The sequence below is a fragment of the Phoenix dactylifera genome, chromosome 1 (genome assembly GCF_051530095.1).
Source record: "Phoenix dactylifera cultivar Ajwa chromosome 1, Ajwa_hap1_PhDact_Kaust_v1.1, whole genome shotgun sequence".
In the NCBI taxonomy this organism is placed as follows: Eukaryota; Viridiplantae; Streptophyta; class Magnoliopsida; order Arecales; family Arecaceae; genus Phoenix; species Phoenix dactylifera.
Window position 1 is genome coordinate 58,752,621 of NC_143190.1, and position 16,370 is coordinate 58,768,990.

Genomic DNA, 16,370 nt, shown 5'->3' on the forward strand with positions numbered 1-16,370 from the left:
CAGATTTACGATCAACTGCATCCAACAAAAATATAATATTAATGTAGCACTTTTATTATTATTTATTAGCAATAATACCAATTTAAGTGATGTGTAGATCGCACTTTTGTACTCTCATCATACCCCCCAACTGGCTTATTGCTAGTCTCTAGCAATTAACGAGCAAATAATAAAATGAGAGTGCAAAAGGTGTGGTTTAACCTATGACTTTTTATTGAAGCTAAAGACATAAAACTAAGATATGTACCCACTTTTGTAGGGCATCACGATTGCACTTAGTACGTGCAACAAGCCGTTAAACCCCTAGGTTACCCTAGTGGACGAGTGTTGTCTCGTGAGGGTTTGCAGTGACGTTACCCACAAACATCATTCATAAAATGATATATAATGAAATCTAAGTCAATACACACGCGATATATATATAGATATATTTAAGCATGGCAGCTATCGAAGAAAGGGGAATACTAAAGTGTAATATGCATAAACAGAATGGCTTTCTTAGAGCACTAATACCTCCACCACAACATGGTACTGCTTGAATTTTTGGTGCACTACTCAAGTTCATAAGTATTTACTGCAGTTTATTAGAGCCTGATCCATCAAATTTTCAGAATATCTCATGTTGTCTAAATTTGTCAAGAATAGTTCGCATATAAAGAAGGAGCTATCAATCCCAACTAAACATCCAAAGTACATAGAGTTCCAAATTAATGGAGTCAAACCAGTCATTACCACATATCATTGGGTTCAGTCCGACTTCCCCTATTCATGTTTATTTTTATTTTTAAACACATATGACGATTACAATAGTCCAACCCCCTTAGGCTCTAGTAAGATCCATGTAGCGAGTTTTCGGCCAATGACTCCTGATCCAGTTGGCTCAAGGCATTAGGTGAAACACCCCTTGGGCTTAATTACTCGAACCAAACTACGCCACGAGGTTAGACTTGTCATTTTTTTTAAGAGTAGGTAAACTGAACCATATAACGTGATTGCATCGTGACTATAAGTCAACCAAGGTCAGAAAATAAGGCACTTAGGTGATCTAGCCGGGGTATTCAACCTCTATCTTTATGTGAAAACCAAATCATGAACCTTATAGTACGGACAAGGATACTCGTACTTCTTTTCCAGATATGGCTTAATAAAAATGCATTAAACAAATGTGAACTCCTGAGGCCTTCCTATAATCATCAAGTACATGTGCGGGGATCTAATAATATCTCTCTGATCAGTCATAGTATGGATGTGTTCCTTGCCTTAATAGTTGCACAAACTCAATATGAAAATACATGTGCATTTGCTTAGAAAAAAAAGTAATAGAATAAATAAAATGCAAAAACAAGTTTTTTTTTTTTGCAAAATATTTCCCTCCCCCCAACTTAAACATTGCATTGTCCTCAATGTTATAGATACAAGAAAACTATATATGAGAGACAGTAGAGAAAATAATATCGGAGAGAAAAGGAATACCTTGAACTGTTGATATCCAGAAAATAAGACCTACAAAACTAGAAAAAAATAATTCTAACTAATATACACATACCTTTGCCTTCATGCTCAGTCATAAGAAGGCTCCCCCAAGAAAAAGGAGTCTTCTTCATCTGCAAAATTCTCAAGGAAAGGTTTAAGTCTGTGTCCATTCACCTTAAATATCGTACCATCCTGTGGATTCTCAATCTCAACCGCCCCATATGGAAAGACAGTTTTTATAATGTAGGGACCTGTCCATCTCGATCGCAACTTACCAGAAAATAGATGTAAGCGGAAGTCGTATAAAAGAACTTTTTGCAAAGGTTCAAAATTTTTTTTCAAAATTGATTTATCATGTAAGATCTTCATTCGTTCTTTGCAAATTTTTGCATTATCATAAGCATCTCTGCGAATCTCGTTAAGCTCGTTCAATTGCAATTTTCTAGCTAGATCGGCATCACGGAAATCAAAATTCAATTTTATTATTGCCCAATACGATTTATGCTCTATTTCTACAGGCAGATGACATGCTTTTCCGTAGACTAGCCGGTAGGGAGACATGCCAAGAATGGTTTTGTATGCAGTACGGTAAGCCCATAATGCATCTGATAGTTTCAAGGATCAATCTTTTCGTGATGGGTTCATTGTTTTTTCTAAAATACGCTCGATCTCCCTATTGGCTAACTCTATCTGGCCACTAGTTTGCGGATGATATGGGGTAGCAACTCTATGGGTGACACCATACATTTTCAATAAGGTCTTGAAAGGCTTATTACAAAAGTGTTTTCCACCATCACTAATTATGATCTTAGGCATCCCAAATCGTGAAAAAATATTTTCTTTTAAAAACTTCAGGACAGGTTTGTGATCATTGGTCCTACAAGCGACAGCTTCTACTCATTTGGACACATACTCGACACCAACTAAAATGTATTCATATCCAAAAGACAATGGGAATGGGCCCATAAAATCGATGTCCCAACAATCGAAAATTTTGATAATAATAATGGATTGAAGAGGCATCATCTGCCTACGAGTTAGACTTCCAATACGTTGACATGGATCACATGTCCTGCAAAACTCGTGGGCCTCTCTGAACATAGTGGGCCAATAGAAACCACATTGCAAAACCTTTGCAGCAGTTTTCTTAGAGGCAAAGTGTCCACTGCAAGCATCAGTGTGGTAGAAAGAAAGTACGCTTTGTATATCATGATCCGGCATGCATCGTCTAAAAATTTGGTCATTGCAATATTTAAACAAATAGGGTTCATCATAGTAATAATTCCTTACTTCGTGCAAAAAAAATTTTCTATCTGTCGACCCCCAATGCTCCAAAATCCAGTTTGTAACAAGAAAATTTACAATGTCAGCGTACCATGGCATGGTTGAGAGTGCAAACAACTGCTTTTCAGAGAATGAGTTCTTGATAGAAAACTGTGGCACCGAATTATAAAAAACTAGCCGTGATAAATGGTCAGCAACCATATTTTCTACTTCCTTTTTATCGTTGATGGTGATGTCGAATTCTTGGAGTAGAAGTATCCATCGTATTAGGCGTGGTTTGGCCTCTTTCTTATCCAGCAAATATTTTAGTGCTGCATGGTCTGTGAAGATAACAATAGGAGCACCAAGGATATAAGAGCGAAATTTGTCTAAGGCAAATACTATTGCAAGCAATTCCTTCTTGGTGGTGGTGTAATTCATTTGAGCATCGTTTATGGTTTTGCTTGCATAGTAAATGATATATGGCTTATTATCCTTGCGTTGTCCTAGGATAGCTCCTATCTCATAGTCACTAGCGTCGCACATGATCTCAAAAGGTAATGACCAATCAGGTGGTCGCATGATGGGTGCAGTGCTAAGCATAGACTTCAACTTTTCGAATGCCTCCTGACAGGTTTCAATCCAATTGAACGGTGTATTAAGGGATAGGAGGTTACATAATGGTCGAGCTATGACATTAAAGTCCTTGATGAACCTCCTATAAAATTCGGCATGATCTAAAAATGATCTAACATCTCTAACCGTCTTGGGTGCAGGTAGCTTGGCGATTAAGTCAATCTTAGCTCTATCAACTTTCATGCCCTTCGATGAAACAATATGTCTTAGGACAATTCCTTTTGGCACCATGAAGTGGCATTTCTTCCAATTCAGTACCAGATTCTTTTCTATATACCGAGCTAAGACAGCTTGTAAATGTAATAAACAATCATCAAAAGAATCGCCAAAAATAGAGAAATCATCTATAAACACTTCTAAAAATTTTTTGTTCATATCTTCAAAGATGCTGAGCATGCATCTTTGGAATGTTGCAAGTGCATTACACAACCCAAATGGCATTCGTCGGAAAGCAAATGTGCCAAAAGGACAAGTGAAGGTAGTCTTCTCTTGATCTTCTAGAGAAATCTCAATTTGGTAATATCCCGAATATCCATCGAGAAAATAATATAAATCATGCCCTGCAACTCTCTCCAACACTTAGTCTAGGAAGGGTAGAGGAAAGTGATCCTTTCTTATGACTAAATTCAGCTTTCGGTAGTCGACACACATACGTCAACTCGTCGGGACACGAGTTGGAACTAGTTCACCTTGTTCATTTTCTACTACCGTCAAATCCGACTTCTTAGGAACGACTTGAGTAGGGCTTACCCACTTGCTGTCGGAAATTGGGTAAATAATATCTACATCAAGCAACTTGAGGACTTCTGCCTTAACCATATCTCTCATCATAGGATTCAACCTTCGTTGCATTTGCCTTGTGGTTTTGGCATTGTCCTCCAAATATATCCGGTGCGTGCAAATTAAGGGGCTAATTTTCTTCAAGTCGGCAATAGACCATCCTAAGGCTCCTTTATGATTCTTTAGAACACCAAGTAATTTTTTTTCTTGGGTATGATCAAGTTCAGACGAGATGATTACAGGAAAAGTATCTTCGGATCCAAGAAAAGCATACTTAAGTTCCTTTGGTAAGGATTGCAATTCGCGCTTGGGTGCTTGATCCACAATAGGTGTGAATGACAAATAATCATCATTGGTTCTATTAGGACACCAATCAATTAAGCCATCATCAGATGGGTTTTTAAATGCTTCAGCTAACAAATATTCTTCCGTGATGATTTCAACCCAATCAACCTCCTTACTTTCTTCGGGATCATTGGGTTGTTTGCACACATTAAAAATGTTCAGTTCTAAGATCATGTTACCAAAAGAAAACTTCATGACACTATTCCTACATTTAATTAATGCATTAGAAGTTGCAACGAATGGACGTCCTAAAATGACCGGAATCTGAGACTGTAAGTTCGAAGCCGGATGTGTGTCCAATACGATAAAATCGACAGAAAAGTAGAACTTATCTACTTGTACCAATACATCCTCGATAATCCTCCTTAGAAGTTTAACTGACTTGTTAGCTAATTACAAAGTGACGGAGGTTGGCTTCAACTCACCTAAACCAAGTTGCTCATATACAGAATATGACAACAAATTCACACTCGCCCATAAATCTAACAATGCTCACTCTATCCTAAAATTGCCTATGATGCATGAGATGGTTGGGCAACCTGGATCCTTATATTTAGGGAGAATATTGTGCTGCAAAATAGCACTCACATTTTCAGTTAAAAATGTCTTCTTCTTAACATTTAATCGGCGCTTGATAGTACACAAGTCTTTCAAAAATTTAGCATATGAGGGTACTTGTTTGATTGCATCAAGAAGAGGTATGTTGATCTTTACTTGCTTAAAAAGCTCAAGAATTTTATAATTAGGTTCGAGCTTTTGCAACGGCTTTAACCGTTGTGGAAAAGGTGGAGGAAAATGACATTCAACTTTCTCGGTAGAAGTTAGGACCTCAACTTCTTTGTCCCTTTCATCGGCTTTGGGAGCATCAAAATTAGAAGTGACCTGCGGTCTCAATGGAATGGTCTGATTAATGACTTTTTCATTACGCAAAGTCATGATGCTCTTTGCATGTTCTGTATGCGAACTAGAAGGAGCCGTATTATTACTACCGTGCACTTGTGGGTTAGGTTGGGGTTGAGCTAGAAGCTTATCTTTCTCCTGAGTACTTAGGACGGTAGTCAACATTGATAATTGGTTCTTTATATCTTCAAAATTTCGAGTATTTTGAGCATTGATATTAGCTTGATCTTGTAGAAAAGATTGTATAGATTGCAAGGTATCCTCGATATTCGGCTTTTGAGAGAGTGGTGATGCAAAAGTAGAATGTGCAGGTGGAGGAACTGAATGGTGTGACTATTGAGGATGATCGTTTCTCCACCTAAAATTTGGATGATTCTTCCAACCAGGATTATAGGTATTCGAGTATGGATCGTTATAAGGCTTTTGGTAGGAGTTTATAGCATTTGCTTATCGTGCAAGACTTCCTTGAATGCCGGTATGGTGGGGCAATCTGTAGTGGGTATGACCAGACATACAACACTCGTTTCTAAGCTCTATAGTCTTGAGAGGCTCAACCTTCCTAAGCTCAATTTCTTCTATCTTCCTAGTGAGGGCTGCCATTTTAGCATGAAAATCATCCTCAGTTCTGAGGTTGTAAAGGCCTCCCTGTACAGAGCTAGTAGGCTTAGGCAAAGACTTATTGTTTCTATCCCCGTTATCCCAAAGTTGGGCAGTCTCAGCAAGGGAATCCAAATACTCCCATGTCCTATTAGGTTGTTTTTCTAAAAATCTACCATTGCACATGATCTCTACAAACTGTTTCAACTGTGGAGATAAACCTTCATAAAAGAAGCTAATAGTTCTCCAAGTTTCAAACCCGTGATGAGGGCATGAGAGAAGAAGGTCTTTAAATCTTTTCCAACTTTCGAAAAAGGTTTCATTGTCTTTTTGTTGAAAATTGCTGATATGTCTTTTCAAAAAGTTGGTCCTTTGTGCGGGAAAAAACTTCTTCAAAAATTCTCTCTGCATATCTTGCCAAGTTCTTATTGATCTAGGTCGCAAGGAGTTTAGTCATATTTTGGCCTTATCCTTTAGAGAGAAAGAGAACAACGTCAGCTTGAGGACATCCTCGGTGACGTTCGGCACTCTAAATGTAATGCTCAATTCTTCAAAATCCTTTACATGAAGATACGGACTCTCGGACTCTAACCCGTGAAACTTGAGCAGCAATTGGATTACCTCCGGTTTGATGTCAAAATGTCCTACATTATCATGAATAATTATGCATGAAGGTTGACTAGTCCTAGTCGGTTGTAGGTATTGCCTCAGAGTCATAACATGGGATTCACGTTCTCAATCGTGGTGACTCCCCGCATCTTCATTTAAATCAGCCATCTCACAAGGTGTAAAATACTGCGAAGAAATTTTAGGGATGTGCCCTAAGGGATGATCTAAAGTTGTACAACTTAATTGACTGGTGTCGTCCCTATTCCACTTTAGCATGTAAAATATTTCCCTTCCCCTCTCTTTTTTTAATACAAGTACCACCTAAAGATATCTAAAACAACATCCTAATATAGTAAAACAAAAATCTATTCACAATCAAGCATGCATCAAAACATTACACCTCAATTTCTAATGTTTTTCTTAAATTTTTAGACAGGTCCTAACTGGTTTGAAGAGGACACCTAAGCCTCCAATCCGGTCTAGTAACCTAGTCGACCAGGTAAGCTTCCAGATAAGTGGAGGGGTCACGATGCGTTTAGCAAAGATCCTACTTAAAACTCACTTTTCTCGAACAGAGACTGTCTTTCTTAAAAGGACAAAGCTTGCCTAAACATCGACTGGGCCATAGAGCGAAATTGGTGCAACTTTCGGTGATCTTCGTCCTATTGAGCTCGAATGTCCTTAGGGGCCAACGTCTAGTTGATTTTAGTTAAGCTTAGGATATTTATGCACTGGGGTGATTTTTGGGCTAAGGATGAGTGATGAAATTCCGACCTTATCTTTTTTAATGGGTTCAACCCTTAGAATATTTTATGCTGATGCCTTATACTATATGCAACAATCAAAAGATTTTTTTTTAATATTTTATGACAGGATATTAAATTATATTGAATAGTTGATCAAGCAAATTATTTATTTTTTTTTAAATTTTGAATGATCACCCTTGATCTTTTCTTAAAGTTTTTTTTTATTATCAATTTTTAATTAGGAACAAGGGTTAATGAGATATGATAATAATAAAATTCTGATTCTAAAAAAAAATTTAAACACAGAAAATTCAAAACAGAAAGTAGCAAGGTTTCGTAGTAATCTAATGGTCAATCAGACCATTCAGATTATCGAGATCATCTTGTACCAGCCGACCAAATTTGAGTTCAATCAGACGGTGAATTTTCCTGATATCAGAGTTTGATGCAGACTGTGCAGGAAATAAAAATAGTAGTAAAGATTTAATTTTTTTTCGAAAGAAAAAGACTAACTACTAAGGTACTAATTAAATCTAAAATTATGCTAATAACTCAGCCGTTCACCGGCAACGGCACCAAAAACTTGATGCGCTCGCAAAATTGCTCTCCCAAGTGCAAGAGAATCGCACAAGCAGTAAAACTCGGAAGTCCGAGGTCGAATCCTCAGGGAACGGTATAGGTATTATTAGCGTAATTTCAGATGTAATTTTTAGTTGATTTTCATAAATCAAAAGCAGAGAATAATAGCTAATTAAATAAAGTTCAAGCATATAGAAAAGGCTAGGGACCTAGATTCTCCCTTGACAATGTTATTTTCAACAATTAAATTTTTGCGATTCTTGATTAAGGATTAATTAGATAGAATAGTTATAAACATGGAATATATAATTTGAAAACATGAATTCAACATTCAAGTATTTATCGTGCCGGTTACGTCTACGACAAATCAAAAATCGAAACAATCCATGCATCAATAAATATAAACCATACAAAATCTATCTAATAAAATAAGTATGCAAGAATCAAGAGCATATAATAGATGTAAATCAAAGAGAATAATCGTTCAGAATTTACTTGAAGAAAGCAAACTGTCAAGGATTCTTCCATCACTCTTGATCAAAGGAATTAGCCTCTCATTACAAGCATCACCTCTTCCTTTATATTTTTTTTTCTTTTCGGAAACAGGGCATCCCCTGTTTCTCTCTTCTCCTTTTTTTTTTCTTTCAACCGCAGCAGCCCGGCTCCTCTATTTCCTTTTCTTCCAGAATGAGAGCCCCCTTCCCTTCTCAGCCGACTCCTCTTATACTCAACTCTCCCCCTCTATGGATGTTGGGAATGCACTAGAGATCAATGCATTAGAGGCAAACGGCTGGATCTTGGGCGCATGAGGCTGGGAGGATGAGATCGCGAACGCTGTGGAGGAGGCGGATGGCTGGGCGGTGATGGCGGACGGCTGGACGAGGCTGAGGTGTGGAGGCTTGGCATGAATCCCGATCTTCTTCAGATGGATGCACAGAGACGCTCGGGAGCTGATCGCTAATGCTGGGAGATCATTGCGAGAGGATCGTGGATGCTGATCTCGGGTGAGGACAATGCGGATGGTGATCGGGATGCTGGGAAGGAATTGGTTGAGAGCTGCGGCAGCTGGGGCGCTAATCCACTCTGTGAACGCGGATGGAAGGCTGGGAAGGAGCTGATCGCGGATTCCAAGAGCTAGGAGGCTGATTGCTTGCTAATTCGGAAGCTGATTCGGAAGGGGTGGATGGAGTGGATGCATCGCGGGAGGAGCTGATCAGCTGGAATCGATTGAAGAAGAAGGTTGATGCGGAGATGGAATGGTTGTTGGGATGATCGCGAATCTAGAGTCTGCTGTTGTTCCATGACAGAAAGCTTAGACGCGGGATGCTGGGATCTGTGACACAAAGGGTGAGATGTGGACGCTTGAGACGCGGACGCGGAAGCTGGTTTGGAGGAATGGACGGACGCGTGGGATGCTGGGAGGCGCGGATGGATCGCGATCACGGATCTGCTGCTGTGAACCCCACGGGATATTGGATCCTCTCGAATAATGAAACTAGGCCCTTGGCGAATCCATTATGCGGTGCCTCTGGATGACTGCCAAGTGTTGCTCGAGTGCAAGTATACTTGATCAGATTAATTATGCTCCAGCATGATCAGGTTCGGGGTTATGCATCATTCCATTCTGTACCAAATACGCATCTTAACTCTGATTTAGATCAACTGCATCCAACAAAAATATAATATTAATGTAGCACTTTTATTATTATTTGTTAGCAATAATACCAATTTAAGTGATGTGTAGATCGCACTTTTGTGCTCTCATCAGCTTGTGTAGGGATTCTTTTGCCTTTTAGTGGTGTAGTAGTGTCTTGACCACTTTCATCTTGAGATCCTTTTGAAAGTGAATCCTAAGTTCTTCTTTGTTAAGCATGCTGATTTTTTTTTTTTTAAAACCATGGCTGAACCTGATCAGGTTGCCTACGTACCCCTTCATAAGGGGGATCAAGCCATACGTAGTTCTTTTTAAGTTTTAAAATGCAGCGGAAAAATCGAATCAAATAATTTAATTTATGCATGCTTACAAGATCAAATCTAGAAATCAGCACCTTAAGAACACATAGGATTATGCCGGAATTGTTTAAACAATTATGCTAAAACTTTCATGTATGATTAACTATCAGATCTGAAACTTAAAAACTCTATTTTGATTAATCTCCGAATATCCATCGAATGGATTATGGAGATAACTCCGTGAGGAGCCCCAAAACAGGGTAAAACCTCGGGAATTAGACCTAGACCCTGACTTCAAAATAAAATATTGATGTGGGATTAATCCTTTTATGATGGAAGAAACTTATAGATTTGATCCTTGACTTCGCAGCCACGTACACGAATGGCCTCTATGAGAAGTACACGCAAAGCCCTAGGTAGATCGTCTTCCGCGGGAGTGCTAGCTCGCGCAGGAATGCAGCAATGGCTAAAGCTTTCTCCTTCTAAACACTCAACCTTTGATTGTTCTTCAAGGAGATGGAGGATGGACGTGAGGAAGAGGAGAAGAAGGGATGGAGGCCCTCAGAGAATTTTTTCAGAATTTTTTGAAATCTCTAAATATGGTATATATTGAACCCAAGGCATGGGGGTCTTTTATAGCCAAAAGACCACCCCACGCCTCACACCTATTTTAGCCAACTAATTTGGCTGATAAAATTCCCAAAAAATTTTGGTGATTTGGAAGCTAAGAGGAGATAAACATATCCAAATTTCGTGCATTTTGAATCCCTAAAAGATAGGAATTCATGCGTCCAAAGTTCAGCCGCAGACCACCCTATTTTATGCACCATGCAATCCCTACAAATTAGGAAATTCATCTAAATCTTTCTAGAAAGATTTAAGGTGCCATTTTTACAGGAAATATAGCCCCACGCCTCCTCTCTTCTCATGCCAATTTTTGGCCAAAAATAAAGAAGATAGGCATAGAAAATATTGGGGATAAATTAAGGTGTCATTCTTCTCCAAGAAGATAAGGATAGGTTCCTAAAATTTAGGGATTCTTCTCCTTATCCAATTCTGATTATTTGGACTCATAATCCTCATCAAATAAGGTCTTCTAATTGATTTGGATCAAGCCCAATCCAATTGGGTCAAGTCCCATCAATTAGGTCAAGCTCAATCTACTTGGGTTGAACCCAATCCAATTAGGTCAAACCCTGATGCAGCCCAAATTGAATCCTATTCAATTTGGCTCAACCTAAGCCCAATTACCCAATCAAATTGAGTTCATTAGCAATCTAATTGCTAATTAATCCTTCAATAATTCAATAATTATTTTAATGCAACTTTTGCTTAGGATAATTTGTCAATCGAATTGACCAAATTACCCCTGAATGATTCTTAATCATCAATCAGCCATTTGATCAACCTAGAAACTTCTATGCGTGTGACCTCATAGGTTCGAACCTAAGCCGGTAGTATAGGAACGTCTTCCTATACTAATCGATGTGACCATCTAGCAATGGTACCTGACGTCCGGATAGGCCGAATATATGCGAAGCAAATATTCCGGAACCCTGGACTATGGTTACTGTATAATTCAATCCCTTTGACTCCTAATGCCAGGATGACTTAGAGTTCACTGTCAACCCTATAATTAGTACATCCATTATGTGATTAACTTTAGATATCCCGTGACTCCTCACTGGGATTACCCTGGCCAAGGTTTTGCTAAATTAATCACAAGACATTATCTTCTGTTTCCAGGAGGCGTCAATTCCATCTCGACTCACAACTGACTACGCAAGTACTTGACTGCACCCAGTGACCTTCCGTCACTGAATTAGAAATTCAGGTAGTCCGGTACCAAAGTGCAGTGAGTTACTTGCTAGTCATAGGTTGCGATCTCAGGTCAGAGGGCCAAACTTATACCCATATCCACTCGGAACATCTCTCGACAGTAGAGCATTCCGGAATTGGTCACGTTCAGTAAAATGTACTCCTACACTTCACCTGTATGGCATACTAGTGTCTCCACACTCCTTGGTTAAGAGGACAACCAACGTATATGTCACACAACGACCTAATCTCGATAATGTTGTCCTCCTAGTAACAACATATCATTTGGTCGCGAACAAGTTTAAAGACTCAAAGATAAATCCTCCTTTATCATAACATAAGTCCTAAGGACTTCATCATATAAGAGTTCATTTGAAGATGAAATGATGAATAATGCCAAATAATACTTTATTAATTTTGTCAATTTATTTAATCATCAACATGCTGACGATTGATATTTAGGATACAATTCCCAACAACTCCCACTTAGCCTAAAGCCAATCGGCACAGTATCTAATACCCATCTTCGACTTGTGTTCGTTGAACTCTTTAATACCGAGGACTTTGGTAAATAGGTCAGCCAGATTTTCTTTTGTGTCAATCTTCTGAAGATCAATATCACCTCGTTCTATAATCTCTCGAACCAGGTGATAGCGTCGCAGAATATGCTTGGTCCGCTGATGTGCTTTAGGTTCCTTTGCCTGAGCTATGGCTCCAGTGTTATCACAAAATATAGGAACTGGACCATCAATGGAAGGTGCCACTCCCAGCTCGGTGATGAACTTGCGCAACCATACGGCTTCCTTGGCTGCATCAGATGCTGCGATGTATTCTGCTTCACATGTAGAATCTGCCACTGTATGCTGCTTGGAACTCTTCCAGCATATGGCCCCACCCTTAAGAGTGAAGATATATCCCGACACGCTCTTGCTATCATCTTGATCTGACTGAAAACTTGAATCGGTATATCCCTCAAGTTTTAAGTCAGAATCACCATAGACAAGCCATTGATCTTTAGTATTTCTCAAATACTTAAGGATGGTTTTTACAACCTTCCAGTGGTTGCTACCTGGATCAGACTGGTATCTGCTCACTACTCCTAGTGAGTATGCCACGTCTGGTCTAGTACATGTCATGGCATACATTATAGATCCCACTGCCGAAGCATATGGAATTCTATCTATACTCTCTCTTTCTTGAGAGGTTGTCGGACAATCCCTTTTAGAGAGGTTAATTCCATGGCCCATTGGAAGATAGCCTTTCTTGGAACTAATCATACTGAACCTCTTCAGTATAGTATCAATGTATGTGGTTTGAGATAATCCAAGCAATCTTTTAGATCTATCTCTATAGATCTTCATCCCTAGGATGTAAGATGCTTCTCCCAAATCCTTCATGGCAAATTGAGATGATAGCCAAACCTTTATTCCTTGTAATGCAGGAATGTCATTTCCGATTAAAAGAATGTCATCCACATACAAAACAAGAAATATGATAACTGAACCATTTGTCCATTTATAAATGCAAGGTTCTCTTCATTCTTAATGAAGCCATATGATTTGATCACCTTATCAAATCGTATGTTCCAACTCCGTGAAGCTTGCTTTAATCCATAAATGGACCTTTGTAGCTTGCACACCTTAGACTCATCTGTAGATGTAAAACCTTCAGGTTGTATCATATATACCTCCTCTTCTAAATCTCCATTTAGAAATGCGGTCTTTACATCCATTTGCCAGATTTCATAGTCTAAATATGCTGCTATCGCAAGCACAATCCGAATGGACTTGAGCATTGCCACAGGAGAAAATGTCTCGTCATAGTCAATACCATAACGTTGACGATATCCCTTGGCAACCAGACGGGCTTTATAGGTCTCTACCTTTCCGTCTGCATCCCGTTTCCTTTTGAATATCCCCTTACATCCTATGGGTTTAATCCCTTCGGGTGGGTCAACTAATGTCCATACATCATTGACCTTCATGGATTCCATTTCGGATTGCATGGCTCCAAGTCATTTATCAGAGTCATACCTCTGCATTGCATCCATATATGTGATCGCATCCTCATCGTTTTCATCAAGTTCGATAGGATCCCTGTTCCGGACCAAGAAACCGTAGTATCTATCCGGCTGACATGGTACTCTACCCGATCGCCTTAATGGTGCATCTAATATGGATTCTGGATCTGATCTAATCAAATCCGACTCAACTAGTTCAGTAGATGGTGTCGAATCTTCTACATGTTGAACTTTCCTAAGCTCAACATTAAAGCTTTTAATTCCTTCACTAAGGAATTCTTTCTCTAAGAAAATAGCTCTATTGCTTACGAACAACTTTTGTTCTTTAGCAAAGTAGAAGTAATATCCTTTAGTTTCTTTAGGATAACCAACAAAGAAACATTTGTCAGACTTGGGTTCAAGTTTGTCTGTCTTCAAACGTTTGACGTATGCTGGACACCCCCAAACCCTAAGGTGAGAGAGCATCGGCTTACGTCCAGTCCACATCTCATGTGGTGTTTTATTTACAGACTTACTTGGAACCTTATTTAGAATGTAGCAGGCTGACTCAAGAGCATATCCCCAAAAGGATATGGGCAGATCAGCAAACCCCATCATGGATCGAATCATGTCTAACAGAGTTCGATTTCTTCTTTCTGATACACCGTTATACTGTGGTGTACCAGGAGGAGTCCATTGAGAGAGAATCCCATTTTCTCCTAGATATGTCAAAAACTCACTGGTGAGGTATTCACCTCCTCGATCTGATCAAAGAGTTTTAATACTCTTTCCAATTTGTTTTTCTACTTCATTACGATATAATTTGAACATTTCAAATGATTAAGATTTATGTCTCATTAAATAGACATAACCATACCTAGAAAGGTCGTCTGTAAACGTAATGAAATATGAATACCCACCTCTAGCATTTATGCTCATTGGCCCACATACATCAGAATGTACAAGGGTCAATAAGTCACTGGCTCGTTCACCTTTTTCGGTAAAAGGTGATTTGGTCATTTTACCAAGAAGGCATGATTCACAGGTTGTCAATGATTCATAATCATTAACATCAAGGATTCCCTCTTTACTTAACCTGTTCATCCTGTTCTTGTTAATATGTCCTAGCCTATGATGCCAAAGGTAGACATCCGTGACATTATCTATTCTAGAGCGCTTATTGGACTCGTACATTACATGAACAGGCTGTGACAAAATGTAAATGCCATTACTCAGAGTTCCATTCATTACAGCAGCACCATTCCAAATGATATTGCAATAATCCTGTTTTATTGATATTTCATAACCATTTTTGGCCAAAAGGCCTACAGAAATGACATTCAATAAAAAACTTGGACAATAGTGACAATCACTAAGGACATTTACATGAGAGCTAAATTCAAGTTTAAGAATTCCTAAAGCTAGAACTGGAACTGATCTTCCATCTCCAACATTCAGGAACCTTTCTCCTTCTTCAAACCTCTCACTGACTTGTAGCCCCTGCAACGAATTACAAATATTAAAAGGACTTCCGGTATCCAATACCCAGGTCGAATTATCACAAATAGAAAAATTGCAAGGTGTTATCATATAAGTACCTTGATTGGCAACTGATTGCCCACTTTTCTTAAGCCGGTTCGGATCGAGAGATGCAATGTAAAGAGGACAGTTCCTCTTCCAATGTCCTTGCTTCTTGCAGAAGAAGCACTCTGCCTTGCTCTGATCAGCCTTTTTATTCTTTTTCTGACTAGGCTGAGCATGGTGCACTTGTTTCTTTTGGATTTTATTTTTCTTTTTCTCTTTCTTAAAGGGGCGACCCTTGGATGAACCTCCCACAAAGTTCACCGTCTTCTTAAGAAGTTGGTGATCATTCTCAAACGTCTGTAGTAACCCCAACAATTGGTGATAATTCACTACAGGTATCGTCATACGAAAATGAGTGAGAAAAGGACGGTATGATTCAGGCAATGAGTTTAGTATGGCATCCTTCCCCAATTGATCATGAAGGAAAAAACCAAGAGAGCTTAGACGCTCGATCAACTCAATCATGTACAGTACATGATCAGTTACCGAGGTCCCATCTTTCATTCGGACGCTGAAGATGGCACAACTAGTTTTGTGCCTCTCAACGTCGTCAGGAACACCAAATGATTCATTCAACACTTGAATAATATCTTCCGGCTGCGTATTCTCAAAACGCCTACTAAACTCATCACTCATTACTGCGTATTCTCGAACAGTGATCCGGTCATTAAGCCACTTCTGATAAGTGTCTCTGGCCGATCTTGATGCATTAGCAGCGGGCTGCTCGGGTGCTGGATCCGTTATCACATAAAGGATCCTTTCATGCTCTAACACTATTTTCAGTTTCCTATGCCAATTATTAAAATTTGGACCAGTCAACTTGTCATTGTCCAACAATTAGCGAAGTGACAAATTAGTGGCCATTTCTGCATAAAAAGAAAATTTGGCTATTAGTATATGAATTGACTAAACTCAATAGACTTGGACTTTAGTCTAAAAGTACTCTCACTATTTTATACAAATTGGTAGCCTCTACCTTCAATTCGAAAAATTACTCTTAATTCTTTAGTGAGCACTAGAACCCAATAGATCGCATATAGGCCCGAGTGTGGCTTGGCTAACCCATATGCACCTATTGGTAGGTTCTT

At 39.0% G+C, this 16,370-nt stretch overlaps 1 non-coding gene across 1 annotated transcript; it reads left to right on the forward strand.

Moving 5' to 3' along the window:
• Nucleotides 1-6,250: 6,250 nt before the first annotated feature.
• On the forward strand, nt 6,251-6,359 carry LOC149768790 (small nucleolar RNA R71). Its single transcript, XR_016398559.1, has one exon. It is a non-coding gene; the product is annotated as a small nucleolar RNA R71 (small nucleolar RNA).
• Nucleotides 6,360-16,370: the final 10,011 nt, after the last annotated feature.